Below are 14,627 nucleotides of genomic sequence, written 5' to 3'. Positions count from 1 at the left end.
CCTCTGTGGGATGGGGGAACAAAGGGACCCAGCCCTGAAACACACAAGGGACTGTTTGAGACGTGAGGGGACACTGATGGGGCCAAGCTCTGACAGGGACTGTGAGGGACCTGCTGTGGGATGGGGGACACTGGGGGGGGGTCCTGCCTGGAGGCACCAAAGGGCTGTGAATGAAGGAACACTGCTGAGTCCAAGCTCCACCACACCGTGAGGCACCTGCTGTGGGATGGGCAACACTGAGGGCTCCCTGTCCTGGGGATGCTGAGAAAGACACCATGAGTGAAGGGTTTGATCCCCCCACACCTCAGAGCAACTGCCCCACGATCCAGCCTCATCCCACAGGGTGGGACCAGACCCAGAACACGAGGGTGGGAGTGGAAGGAGTCCAGAGCACAGGCAGGGGCACAGATGCCCTGCTCCCGTGGGTAAACTGGTGAGCTGGTGACAGGGGCCCCCTGCACTGGTCACCCTAAAGGTCTCAGACCCATCTCGGTGCTGACAGAAAGGTGTTTAATGCCACTCTTGTACGGTCTCTGCTGGAGTTTTGCATTTAATGGAAGTCCAGGTCTCTAGCAGAGTTTCCATTTGCTGCACAAAGTTTGCCAAAATCAACGTTGCCCTGTGACATTATGAGAGAAATAATGCAAGTAGCTTCTGTGATCTCCTCTGGTCGTAGCCAATTTATGGTCCTGGGCTGGATTTCTCAGAAGGGAAGACTGTTCTTCTCCCTTACCTTGGCCTCTCTGGCTCAGATGCCAGTCTTAAGGAACAATTCTCCAATAAATTCTGATAACGTGCCCCAGACTCCCGTTTTTGAGGATCACAGCTGCTTGGCTGCCATCCAAGAGTGAAAGAGCAAAAGTGACGGTTCTGAAAGGGGGAAAAATGATGATCTATCCCAGGACAGACCTATCCTTTGAGAACCTGTTCAGAGGCAGAGCCGTGCTTTCCTCTTACCTCCTCCATATTTCCTCTGCAATCGCTTCTAAAAGGATTTCTGAGCGAGCTGGGGGTCAGAGGAGCGCAGGAGAACAGCTCTCACTTTTATGCCTGGTGTGCCCCGGGAGGGGAAAGGGGGATGCCCTTGATGGGCTTTGCTTCTCCCGGGGCATTTTGAGCCAGTTCAGCAGAGCCCATCCCAGGCTGGTGCAGCCATCTCTGGAAAGCTCAGTTGCCGGGCTGAGTAAACGATCGTTTCAATAGCTCCACATGTTTTAAAACCGGGAGTATCTCCCGTTTAACTTTCTACAGTTTTTATTCGAAAAGTTCACAGGCTGGCCAGGAGGAGCAGCCAAACTCCTGTGACTGGAGCAGAATCAATATACTGAATGCATGGTAACGCCGTACACAAAGATGTGACTCATGGCTCTGTAATGTCACACTTGTGTAATCTTTCAATGTAAACTCTTTTCCTCTAATAAAATGCTCGTAAGTGAACGATACGTATATATGGGGCTGTGAGTCAGCCAAGAAAATATACTCTGATGAATTCAGAATGAATGTGAACGTTCCCTTGATAACACACCCCGAGCGTCTGTGTCAGTTTATGTGCTTGTGATTTCAGCAACAGCTATAACAAAATATTTTGTTTCTAGGATATACAACTGGACGTGGAGGTTTCACCGAGGAGTCCAGTCGGATGCTGCCTTCCAGTAGGCACTGGAAGGACTTTGTTTACAGCCCTGCACTGGCACCAAACTCTGCTTTTTCTTTGCGTAAGGGAAACGTTTTGCGGGCACAGCGGATGAAAGCAAAGCTCGCGAAATAACAACTTCACGGCCTTTAGTTTCTTTTTGTTTTCAAGTAAAGGAGCGAGGCTAAAAAAAATCGAGAGCTGCACTAAACCTGGGGAGACAAACGGGAGAATTTATTTACCTTGTGAGTCACTGGGCTCTGAGCAAATCGAGAACAACTTTGCCATGACCTTCCACTCGGTCCATGACAGTTGTGCTGACATTTGCAGGCTTTTTGCTGCTCACAACGCTTATTTTAAATATCTAAACCCAAGTCCCTGGCAGTGATCTCACTCGGCATAGATCAGGAGTGATGCCACTGGTGTATAAATGTGAAGAATGTGAGATTAGAAAGTATTTGTTAATCTGCTGTGGGTAGAGGAGAGCTCAATGATGTGTGATTTGTCTTCCAGCCAACGTAAACACGGACTCAGCCATTTTTATATGGCAAAGTTGATTTTTCTAGGTGTTGCTGCTGATCTCCCTTGTTGCCTTTAGATCAAGAGAAACTTTTAAAGGGATTGCCATCAAGATTTTGCAGGTTACTCGAAGAATCCAAGCCGGGGCTGTGCTCAGTGGAGCTCTGCGGGTGGATGGGTTGGTGCAGTGCCCACGTCACCTGGCTGCTCGAGCTCTGAGTCACCGCGCTACTCAAACAAACAAACAAAACCCTCCTTTCTCGGGGATTGTTCTCAGAAAGTCCTGATTGCACCTAGAGCAAACGTAATAGTAGTAATAGCAGGGTAAACGAGCCGAGAATGAGACCTCTTAGCACCTTAGAGAAAATCACGGTACCGGTGACACCCCCCTTCATATTGAAATGAAAGTTATCCGAGGATTTCCCTGCCTGCTCTCAAATTGACACAGTTTTGTTGACTGTACAATTTTTTTATTTTTTTTTTTTTTTGCTAATTTAAACTGCAGGTTCTGAGTTAGCGCTTTCTAGAATCTGCTCTCAAGGAAGTTGATAAAATGATGTAAACGACCACATAAAATGAAATATACGGGTATATGTTGGAGACGCACGTCTTAATTTGGGGAGAGAGACTTAATCCTCTAGGTCTTTTGTCTGATTAAAGTAACACCATGAACTAATTGGAGAAAGGAGCCTTTTTGACCAGACCTTTCATGACTGGAGCTCGTTCCCATGCAGGGACTCACAGACAAAGATGAACCATCTCTTTGATGAGCTGCTGTTGAAGGGGCTCATTAAGTTTTTAGTTAAGACATATTTTCCTTTAATATTTTTTCTGTAGTTCTCCTCTGAACCATCTGCATATTTCCAAAGTGTTTTGTGAGGTCTGAGCACTGGAAAAGTGGAGCAGCAGACAAATACAAGACACCTCTCTTTAGACAAGGACTCCAGTCGTGCCCTCTGTTATGGTCTTGTACTGAGTCACTGCCTGGCAAAGTCCTCCTCTCCCCCAGCTCCTTCATGTCATGGAGTGACAGGACAAGGGAAATGGCTTCAAACTGACCAAAATTAGGTTTAGATGGGATATTGGGAAGGAATTCTTCCCTGTGAGGGTGGGGAGGCCCTGGCACAGGTTGCCCAGAGAAGCTGTGGCTGCCCCATCCCTGGAAGTGTCCAAGGCCAGGTCAGAGCAACCTGGGATATTGGAAGGTGTCCCTGCCCATGACAAGGAGTGGAACAAAATGATCCTTAAGGTCCTTCCAACCCAAACCATTCTGTGATTCCATGATTCTGCCTCAGCTCCTGGGCCCAGGGCAGCACCACCACGTGCACCCTCTGCTCTCAGGGCTGGCTCAAGGCTTTTTGAGAAGATTTAATTTGTGGCAGTGTTGAAAGCAGAGCACATGGGACATGGGGGGAGACTGGCAGGTGGAACAGAGCCCTGGGAGGCCTGGTGGAAATGTTGGTGGCAGGCCTGGGAAGCATCAAAAGGTGCTTGGAAAAACTGGGAGGAATCCAGGTTAGTTAGGACTGCAGGGATGGGAGGTAGAGGCTGCAAAAAGATGCCGTGGAAACAAATGTCTGACAGCAGAGCAACTTTGATGCCCCAATTTTTCTACCTATTGGCCCAGGTAAAGAACTGATTTTTGGCTATCCCAAAAAGCAGGGCTGCTTGCATGTTCCATTCCTAGAAGTGTGGCCTTCAGCTTCTCTGTATGGCCATGTGTGGGGTTTGTGTCTGCCTGGGTAGTTAAAATAATCCTTTAACAATTACATGTTCTTCAAATCATGTTGCACTTCCTTGAGCTTTGTCATCTAGGACTTTATCAGTAACAATTTCTGTTTTCTTCCAGGTCATTGTTAACAACACTGAATGGCAAGGGATGATAAAAAAAGATCAAGAACTAATAAACCTGCTTGATTGAAATCTAAATTCGATCTCCAGATGTATCAGGCTGTGGTTGGACCAATTTGCATGTGCACACCCTGTTCATTTGTCCTGTGCTTGTTTCTTATTGTGAAAATCACCCTGCACATCCTTATTTGAAACACCATTGTCATTAACCAAACCACCTTTATTTAGAATTCCTTTTATGTCTCAAGTCCTCCCAGTCTCCTGCCCAGGTTTATGTAACACTGACAGGCATATCTGGGTCATTCTGTTTACCCTGTTGTAATATTGACATAATATTCACATTCCTCAAGTCACCTGGGGCTTCCCCACTGCTCTGAAACGGATTGATAATAAACATTAACCATCTGGATATGTCCTTAGTTGGTGCTTTTGAAACACTCACTGGTTACCCAGACCTGGCAACTCAATATTGTTTGAGATGAGTAGCAGTTGTTTTAACATCCTCCTTAGTTACTGGAATGGAAAGTATTTCAACATCATTATTGTCTGATCTCAATACAGCATCTGGCTTTGTCCCAAAGAGAGAACAGAAATATTTTTTAGCACTTCTGCTTTTTCAAACGTGGTTATTGACAGTTCTATTCTTTCCATTCCTGGTGATGGCAATCTTAATTGGTCTGATTGAAAGCCTTATTAACTGAGCTCCCAAAGATTAGCAAAAGTCAAGCCCTGAGGCTTCCAACCTGCTTTAGCAAGGCAGACCCCCATCAGTACAGAGGGGAAACCAGCTTCAGTTCCATTTCAACAAATAAGTCAAACTATATAAGTAAATTTTCTCAGAAATATGCAAGAAAATACATTCATGCTTGAGCAAATCATGCAAAAAAATCATCTATTTAATGAATTTAATGGAGGTAATTATGTATTGTTCCTTGAATTTGCTGTGTGAAGAACGACAGTGTTCAGCTGGAAAGGATTTTTTTGTCATTTTTGATTTAGGGACTCTTCAAACCTAAATAGCTTATGCCAGTTTTTTTAATGATCAGCTTTGATTAGGTATGGAGCTGTGTTTCTGCCAGCTCTTACTGACGTGTGTGCTGAATGCACATATGTCGCATTGCAGATGTCCCTTTCAGCTGTCAATTAAAAACACATTTGAAAGATCTTTTTTTTTCTTTTTTTTTTTTTTTTTAAATTTTTTTTTTTTTTTTTTTTGCAGAACTGTGAAATGATACCACAGTTTCCAAAACTCTGCAAACGTGTTGAATCGTATCAGTGAAACCGCTGGAAATGTCACTCGCTGATCATGACAAGCAGTTCTCTCGGTTGTTACCAAATACTTTAGATTACAGAACCAAATATTTAGTGAAGAAATGGGCAATAAGGGCGTGGAATAACAGGAACATAGGACAGAGGTACCTATGTGGTTTCATTCAGAAAAATTACTCTTACTACAAAGAAATATCTAATAAGTTCCACAAAGTCAGAAGCCCAACAAGATGAAAATCATTTAATTCTGGAATACAGGAGTGTTACACTGGGTGTTCCTGGTCTGCATTTTAATTTATATAATTGGTTGGAGATGACAGGAGAAAAAGGAAAATGATGCCTTATCTCTCATGTCCACTTGGGACAATTAGTGATGTTGTCAGATGCACCAAGTTAACCGGGTTTAGAAGTGAGAACTGTGTTTGGGGTTTAATTAATGCAGGGGGGAAAATTCTGTTTGAGGGAACTTCAAAGCCCTAATCAGCTGCACTTTTTTCTCTTTTTAATTTGTGAGATCTGTTGCAGTCTGAGTCAGCACGGCAGATGCAGATGGCCTTCTTAGCAGAGCTTTTTGTCACTTTGAAGTTCACAGGTTTTTAACTGGGGGAGGGGCAGAGAAGACTGGACAAAGCTTAAAACCAGCCACAAGAAGAGAATTGCTTAGAAGTGAGGAAGGCTTTGGGGTTTTTTTCCCCCTCGTTGGCAGATGCACAACGTCGTTATAGGTTATGGTTTGATCTGATAAGTGGAGCTTTATTCACCAAATACACAAAGTAGGAGTAGGTTGCAAAGCCTCGTTTAACGTGATGAACATGTGGGGTTTAGTCCTCCTTTATAAAATACCTTCTTTGTACTGCACCTGTATGATTAGTCATATGTCCTGCAGTTAAGTAATGGGAAATACTGGAGCAGACATTTCATTAACCGTGACGCTGTTAATTGGTGTTGCTGCCTGCCTGGAATTACTTTCCCTGTTTGAATACATGGAAGTGTGAATCAGAGCCCAGTGAATTGGCCAGTGAGAGGAAGACAGGCAGCTCTGCATGACATGTATGTATAGAGCAGCTGATCTCACTTGTCTTCCTGGCCTCTGAAGTCCTTACAGACTTAGATCACTGAAGTATTCAGAATGGTATATAATTTTTTTCCATGATCACAATCACTTATATCATTATGATTAAGCTTTGAAACATCAGTGGGATATTTTTGGGACAGACTTTTCTTTCCAGACACTCGGGCCCATTGTTGTGATAATTTTATTTTTTTTTTTCTTGAGCTATTAATGCCTACATTTAAGGAGATATATATATATATTTAAATTCCTGGCTACATCCGAGCTTAGGAGCAGTGCTTTGTGTCTTGTAGAAAACACTTTCAATTGGGAAACGAAACTTCAGCTCATTTTTTTTTCCACACACCCAAAATTTTGCCCCAGATTGTCGGGCTGATGCCTGCAAGGAACCTCACACTTATTGCTGAGGGTGGAATCAAGTGCCAGTTGTCAGGGCTGACACTGACCAAAATTACTAATATTTGGTGCTGTAGTAAATACAGCAATGGGAGCTGAAGGGAACAACACTGTTGAAATCCCTCGAACGGTTACAGCCATTCTTGAGCAATGAAATGCTTTTTCAAGGGGCAGCCTGATACAATGCAACTTTGTAAGAATGAGTTGTGAAATTTTCTTTTCCTTCGCCACATAAAGCGCCAAATAAATGCTCGCAATAAAAACACGAGCCTGGGAAGAATGAGTTTTGCCAATTACAGCATAATGTGGGCTACAAAGAAGTGTTCAGTGAGTGCAGTGGTGCTGTTCGTGTCGGGTTACAGCAGGGAAAAGGTGCCTTCATCTGCCAAATAACCAGCGTGGGTTTTCTCCAGCATTTGCAAGGAAAATCACTGCCTTTGAGAGAAGGGAGATGGGCCTAATCCCATGCAAAATGAATCTGGGGAGGAGAAGCAGGGTGGGAAACCGAGGCAGGGGGACTGCAGGGCTCTGACTGGTGGTGGCAGAGCTCTGATTGATGGTGGCAGAGCTCTGATTGATGGTGGCCAACCCCTTCAGCTGGTGGTTGCCACATCCAGCCCCTCCAGCTGAGCGAGGAGGAGGGGAGGCCAGGGTGGGATTAAACCTTCTGGAGCAGAAGTGGTACAAGCCACACTGGGCCTGGTGGTAACAATTTAGGGAGCCCTTTCACCTATTGCTCAAGAGCTTGCACGATTCGCCCTGTTCCCCTTTTTTTTTATTTTTTTGCAAGCTTCACATCGGAGAAAACCCGAGTTTATTTTTCGACGCCACTTTTACTCCGGCCCCGGAGTCAGACACCGAAACGCCGCCCGGCTGAGCCCGGCAAAACGCTTGAAATAAAGCCTGGCTCCCTCTGGCTGAAAACAGGCACGAGAAGAGCTTCTTCACGGGCTGTTTTCTGCCCTTCTCCTGCCCCAAAAACCACCTGCTCGGGCGCGATGGCGAAGCATCTCATTCCCAGGGAGTCAGCGGGAAGCAGCGGCCAAGAGGCAGCGGCGAGTGTGAGCGAGAGGGGATCCTTTGCAGCCTTTATATACCAGAGTTATTTTTAACCACAGCCTCCATGCTTATTACAGAGTTTCCTCTCTCAGACGCTCAGGAAGCCCACTTGGCTCTGTTTCCTGCTAACATGCGGCCCTGGCTCACAAAATCTCTGAGAACAACAGGCCTGAGACTGCTCGGCTCCATTAAAAAAACTGGCAACTTTTCAAGCCCTGACAGAAAACCTTTGAAAGCTCTGGATTTTCTCCAGCTAACGTATGAGGCTCCTACATCAGTGACAAATTAGACTGAAGCAGCACAAAACGCTCCTATGTAAATAGCCTTTTTCTACGTTCACCCTTTTAATAGTTCAAACGTTATTTATAGTTATTTCTCTGGATGGAAAAATATTTTTATTTTTTTTTTCCAACGATGGGCTCTAGTGAAATGTTTTCCTTGTTTGTTCTTTTTTTTTTCCTTTTTTTTTTTTTAATTTTATTTTATTTAATTTTTCCTTCGAGAGTTTTGTGACAGTTTTTCTCGAGGCTCCAGGAGCAACCTTTCCTCTTCCTGAAAACCAGGACAAAATGGCTGTTGTGAGTTCTTCACTAAAAGGCCTGTGTCCAGCACAAATCTCTAAATGCTGCCATTCCTCAACTATTAAATAATAGTTATAACAGGCACAACTGAATTCTGATTTCCTGAGAGACAACAGGAGGGGTCAACTGCACTTTATCGCTGCCTTCACCCCTGCGTTTTACACGTAACCTCAGTCCTTTGTATTGTACTTTTGCTTGCAGGGCTTTTCACTGCAATTCCAAAGGGACTCCTGCTTCCAAAAATGCTTTCAAGTATCAGAATAGATGTGACCTTCATTGCTGAGAAGGCTATTTTATCCTGCCTTGCCATTGTACGAGACCCTAAGAGATCTCACCGCGAAGTGACTCCTCGTATGTGTCGGTAAAAATGACTTGGAACCAGAGATGACAAATCCAGGTTATTAGACTGGTGTGACTCTCTGATTTTCTAGGAGTATTTCCAGCATTTGTCATCTTTGTCTGGGTCAACTTAAGGGTCTTTCATTGCCCTGGGCATGAACAGGAACCACCAGTGACATCTCCCTGTCCTCTCTAGTCTCAGAATTGTCTCAGACACTGGAGGGACAATTGTGGGAGCAGGTTCACTGGAGCAGGAGGATTTCCCTGACCTGCCCTTTTTTTGGGCAGTAAGGTGTTTTTATTCTCCCTTCCCAATTTTAATCAACCCCAGCTTGAATGTGTAGGCTCAGGAATTGTAAAGCTCTGTATTTAAGGGAGAAAGTGATGGAGAATTAATCCCTCCCTGGCATGATAAGGCCAGTTCTTACCCAGTTAATACTATTCCAGCTCTACAAATATGAGGAATTCTCTCCCATTTTATTTTTTCTCCTTAAAGGATTCCCTTCAGTCCTTCAGTTGTGCCCTGGACCACTAGGTTATGCCTTACAGAAAGAAAAAATTCATTATTCTGTTTCTGAGGTCGACCACCTCTGTGGAGTTCACAGCATTTTTGCCCTCTGCCTTTCCTTTGGAGCTGGGCTATTATGTGAGAGCACCTCCAATGAGAAAGATCATCTATATCAGGAGGAAGAGAGCAAAATTCATGTGTTTTACTGGTCTCAATAGCTCTGCTCAAGCAGCTGTGTTTTGCTGCACCAGTGACAACGAAATACTGAACTGGAAGCTGAATAGATCAAGCACAATCTTGAATTAGTAACTACCACCATCTCTCAGCCACCATCTCTCAGATGACCCTTATTCTGATTGAAATCATTTTACTCCCCAGTTTATCTACATTTCACACAGATGTGGCTCAACTTGTGCAGTCAGAAATTACTCTTAGAAAAATGTAAACAGTTCCTTGATGTGAGAGAGCTGAATCTCACGTTTTGTAGCTTTCAGCAACTTGTTCTGCTGTTCATTTTGGGACTTTTATCCCACATCATACCCAGCAGTGGGGCTTTGGCTGTGCCAGGGCACTCTCCTTTGAATGGGTCTTGTTAAGTGAGGCTTTTAAATCCAGCCTATCATTTTGGCAAAGGGTCCTTATTTGAAAATGTAAGGTTTTTTTGCAGTTCCAGCCGTAGCTGGCGGTTCGATGGAACGAGCGGTGTGGGACAGCAGATCCACGTTTATTTTCAGGCAGGAAACCAGGAGTGCAAAAAGAAACAAAAAAAACCCTCCTGAACTGCAGGGTCAGGGTGAAACCTTTTCAAAAAAGACTCAAGGTGGTTGGGCTGCGTTTATCACACCGTCTAAAATTGCCTTGTTTTGATGCTATTTGGAGCTGGGCGTAATGAAAACCTGACTTTGTGCAGATTGACTTTCTGCGTCACAGCCCGTCCCGGGGCAGCAATACCACCAAGGACAATTAGTTTGACTGTTGCTCACAATTGCTGTTTGTTTGCACTCGGTGGTTTCTGGTGGAAGCTGCTCCGTGGCCCTTCCATTCCTGCTCTTGCCAGTGGCCTCAGTAATTGCCCACCAGTCACCAAAGGACAGACTCACCAAGGACTTTCAAAGCTCACTTAACCCTCCTTCAAAATATAGCTGAAATTTATAGCTAGCAGCTTCTAAAATAACTCACATCACCACCACCTCCAAAAACAGCTCTGGGACCATGTGGCCTTGTGGTTATGGCTCTGGGGTTGTGGTGATGAAGTCAGAGATTCAAATCCAGTTGTAGGGAGATAAAAAGCTTCAAAGAAAGTGAAACTGCTTTTGCCTTGATTAGGTGGAAATAATAACACCTCGTTTCACTTACACCTGAAAAACAAAATTCAGAGCTGGAAACCAGGTATGGGACAGGGTTTCATGGCAGGAGATGCACTGGGTGCAAAAAAACGTGCTTAGTAAGAAGAAAGCTCCTTCCCATTGTCATGTCAGGGGGGTTTTGCTTCTCTTGGTACAAAATATTGAGGTGTGGGGTGATAAAAGTGAAGGTTTGAAGCCTTCACAGGCAACCCAGTCAGACACTAACAATGTCCACTCTATTTTTCAATGTACTTTTTGGCTGAGTGACTGTTTCAGATAGGAAAGGACTTTGTTTCCTTAAGAGCTGCCCAGAGCTCTCTCCAAGCCTTTAGGGGACATGGATGCTCCACTGGAAATTATTGTTATTATTGCACAATCATTAGTAAATGCAAAGAGAATAATAGTTATATGATTGTACATTGTACAGGAGTTACAATTTGAAGGAGCCAAATAAAAACCAGATAGCTTTCTAAGCAGATGGCCTTAGCCCTCAGTACTAAAATTATCTAAACCTGGACTAAATGTAAATTGATTTATGAGTTATTTGGCACAAGGAACAGCTGGAAAGCTCTGACCTCCCCCTCAATATGCAGAATTATCACGAAGACATTGCTGTCCTGCTCAGTTGTTCCTCTAGCCAGCTGATACGTTTCTGGGGGCCTTGTTGGGAAATCCTTCAGGGAATTTCCTTCAAAAGCTGGGCCAGCTCTGACACTGGCTTCAGGAGGACCTTCCTACCTCCCCAAAAGAAAACCCACCCCAAACCCCCCCACAACCCCGCCTTGTGATGTCAACTTTCAGGTTTTGTATCTCTCGCTGATACTGTGCTAAATTCCCACTATTTACACAGGAGGAATTTCAATTTGACCTGAGACTGAAAGTCAGGTTAAAGTCTCACTTCACTGTACATAGGGTATAAAAGTGAAGGCATATTTCAGGCATAAATGTGAAGGCATATTTCAGGCATAAATGTCTACAAAACTCTCTGCTACTGACGGTAACAAGAAGAGTCTATGGAGCTGTTAATCCTAAGAATAGCTGTTATTGGGTTTCCAGGACATCTAGAAGCCCCAAGTGAGCTTGTCAACATTTTCTCTGATTTATTTAGTAGCATTTTGGTGGGAAAACACAGAGCTGATAACGTGCATCAATGGTACATATTGTCCCTGCAGGAAAATCCAAACCCGATTCCTCGGCGACGAGTTTGGCTCATTTTTCCTTGAGCTGCCCCAAGATTTAGTCTGAGGAGAGACAGCACTGAAACATTTAGAGGGAGAGAACTGATGTTTCCGCTGCTGGAATCCACTGGATATCAAAGATGTCTTTGAATTTCTACAATTAGAAGGAGCCAAATAAAACCCAAATAATTTTCCAAGCAGATGGCCTTAGCCCTCAATACCAAAATTGTCAAACTCCCTAAGTAGTGGTTTGAAGATAGATGTTAATGGATCTTTGAGCAAGAAGCATTAGTGATCTGGACTACAGCAACATTTTAATTAAGAAGTTGTACAATAACAGACTCAAAATGTAAACTTCAAAACATTTGAAGCCTAAATTACCGTGGGTTCAGAGCTGGCACTGAGTGTGTAATTTTTGACATTCCAGACTGCCTTCATTATAGTTCAAGAAGCCACAGAAATACACCGTTACGAGCCAGGAATAGTTCTTCCTTTTATTTGGAAAGAGAATTACAGAGGGAGCTATTGGGAACTGGAGTTTAGTTCCTAAAGCAGGAGCAGGCTACAATATTTTTATACACAACTGCAACCACAGACTCGCACTCATTCAAACACGCCGGACTAAACGGTGCCGGCTGTATAAATACTCAGCACTAAGTTAAAACACAGGTTCTTTCTTATTTCAGCTTTGAAGGTTTATCATGCTATTTCTACTTTTGCAATATCATTTAAAACCTAGATGCCTTAAATATATATTTATATATATATATATATGTTAAAAAAAAAAAGTGCCAGTAACTTAAACCTATAAATTAAGACCACGGTTCTTCAGTCGGTTTGGAGAAAGGCTGATTCCCTCCTGGACATTGTTGATGGACACAAAGCTTGCTTTCATTTGTGAACATGAGCTTAAAATTACAAAGTAAATCCTTCTGGGTTTGTTGTATTAGTTTTTTTTTTTTTTTTTTTCAGCCAGTTACTCCACAACTGCATCATAATGTTCATATAATCTTTTTTTTTTTTTTTTCTCCAGAAAATGGACTCACATAACTCGTTGGTATGCAAAATATGTAAGGCCCCAGTCTGCTCTGAATTACACCCATGCAAACCGTTGAAACTTAAAAGGGAATTTAAAATATGCATGAGTAAGGAAAACAAATGGAGTCTCAATTTGCAAAGTTACTTTGAGATCTTTGGAAGATTTTTTTTTTTGGAGATCTTCAGAAGATCCTTGCACACTTTGTTACCTGTGCCCTCAAGACAGGGAGGGGATCTGATACTTCAACTACTATTGTCCAAAACAGGTTTTATCAATCCTTTTAATAAATGAAAAAAGGGTAGGAGCAGCTGCTGTCCCACACTGATGGTTTAAAGTCACTATAATTAATTAAAAAACTCTAATGGAAAAAAATATCCCAAATCTCAGGGCTGGTCAGAAATCAATTCTGGTTTTGTTTTACCCAGAGCAGTAAATAAACCTGACAAGAATAGACATGAAAGGGCTTTCTAGAAGTGGTTGGCTGCGATAATTCCACTCAGGAAGCTGCTGAAGAGCAGCACAGACTGGCTGCCCTCTCCTGGGCCGGCTCTTTTCCCTGGGTTATTATAAAATCAGGGGAATTGATTTTGCTTCGTGGCGTTGGTTGACTTGGACTCGTGAAGCTGCACTTCTGAAGCCTGAAATGCTGGGAGAGAACACTTTGAACGTACTTTACAAACTGTTTTGGCTATTTTCAGATTGACTATTGAACCACAGTGGAAGCGTATGGATTCAAGATATTTCGGGTGATTGTGTAACTGGAAAAAACTGTCCTGATTTTTCAAGTATTTTTGGCCTACAAGTGGAAGTAAATAAGCAATTTTAGAGACTCACTGGAAAGTAATTGCTCCTGCAGGACACTGGCTGTGCCAGGAACTCTGGCAGATGCACTGAGCCCTCACTATTAAGCTTCAAAAAACCCCCCGTTTTTTAATGCAAAAGATCAAACCCAAGGATGTATAATCTGAAATGTAAAGAATTTGGAAAGAACGGATGTCTGTGAAGGAAAATGCCTAAACATATGAAGTACATTAGGAGGGAATACAAGGGAAGAAGTGCCTGGTAAACTCCAGAGACTCCTTGGCTTGCCGTGGTGGGAAGCAGAAGCCGTGGGGGAGATCCCTGAGTCTGGTCTGGGGATGGAGCTGCCTCTGGTGACACACACACCTCAAGTGGTATCAGAGGTGATCCTGGGCTCAGCAGCTCTGCAAGACCTCGGGTTGGATGAATTCCTGATGCTGAAGACATGAGGGAGAGCAGGAGCAAGAGGAGCACCTTGCTTTGGGTGACACTGAACCCCTGGGACTGCAACCTTTAGATAGGAACAGTCTGTCCCTGCACTTCCATCCAGTGATTCATCGGTGACTAGGAAAGAGTCATAAAAGCACCACTGTCAGCTAATGTGTCATTAAAGGAAGCAGTTCTGCTTCTTTTTTTCCTAAACAAGAAGTTAACAAAGTGTGATTTTCCCCTGCTCACGCTGTAAGTTGGCATTTCAAAGGCTGGAGCCACTGGCTTTTGTTGTTGCTTTACAGACTCGTCTGGAGGCTGTAATTGAATCCACCCAGGCTGGTTTGCAGGTCTCAGAATTGTCTGTTCTCTCCGTGGCTCCTCCATATAAATCCCTGCTCTCTGCTCCAGCAGCCTGAGAGTTGATCAGAAAACCTCAAGGGGCTGTGGAGAGCCACATGCTCTGTCATGAAGGACACAAGTGGCTTTGAAACCGAAGTCACCTGCAGAAAAACATCAAGAGATGTGTTTGACCAACCCCTTCTCTCCCCAAGAGTTTCTTTTTTCCTTTATTTTTTTTATTTTTCTTTTTTCTTTTCTTTTTTTT

Source organism: Chiroxiphia lanceolata, chromosome 27, assembly GCF_009829145.1.
Source record: "Chiroxiphia lanceolata isolate bChiLan1 chromosome 27, bChiLan1.pri, whole genome shotgun sequence".
Taxonomy (NCBI): domain Eukaryota; kingdom Metazoa; phylum Chordata; class Aves; order Passeriformes; family Pipridae; genus Chiroxiphia; species Chiroxiphia lanceolata.
The sequence above is the reverse complement of the archived record's forward strand: the minus strand, read 5'-3'. Positions refer to the sequence as shown.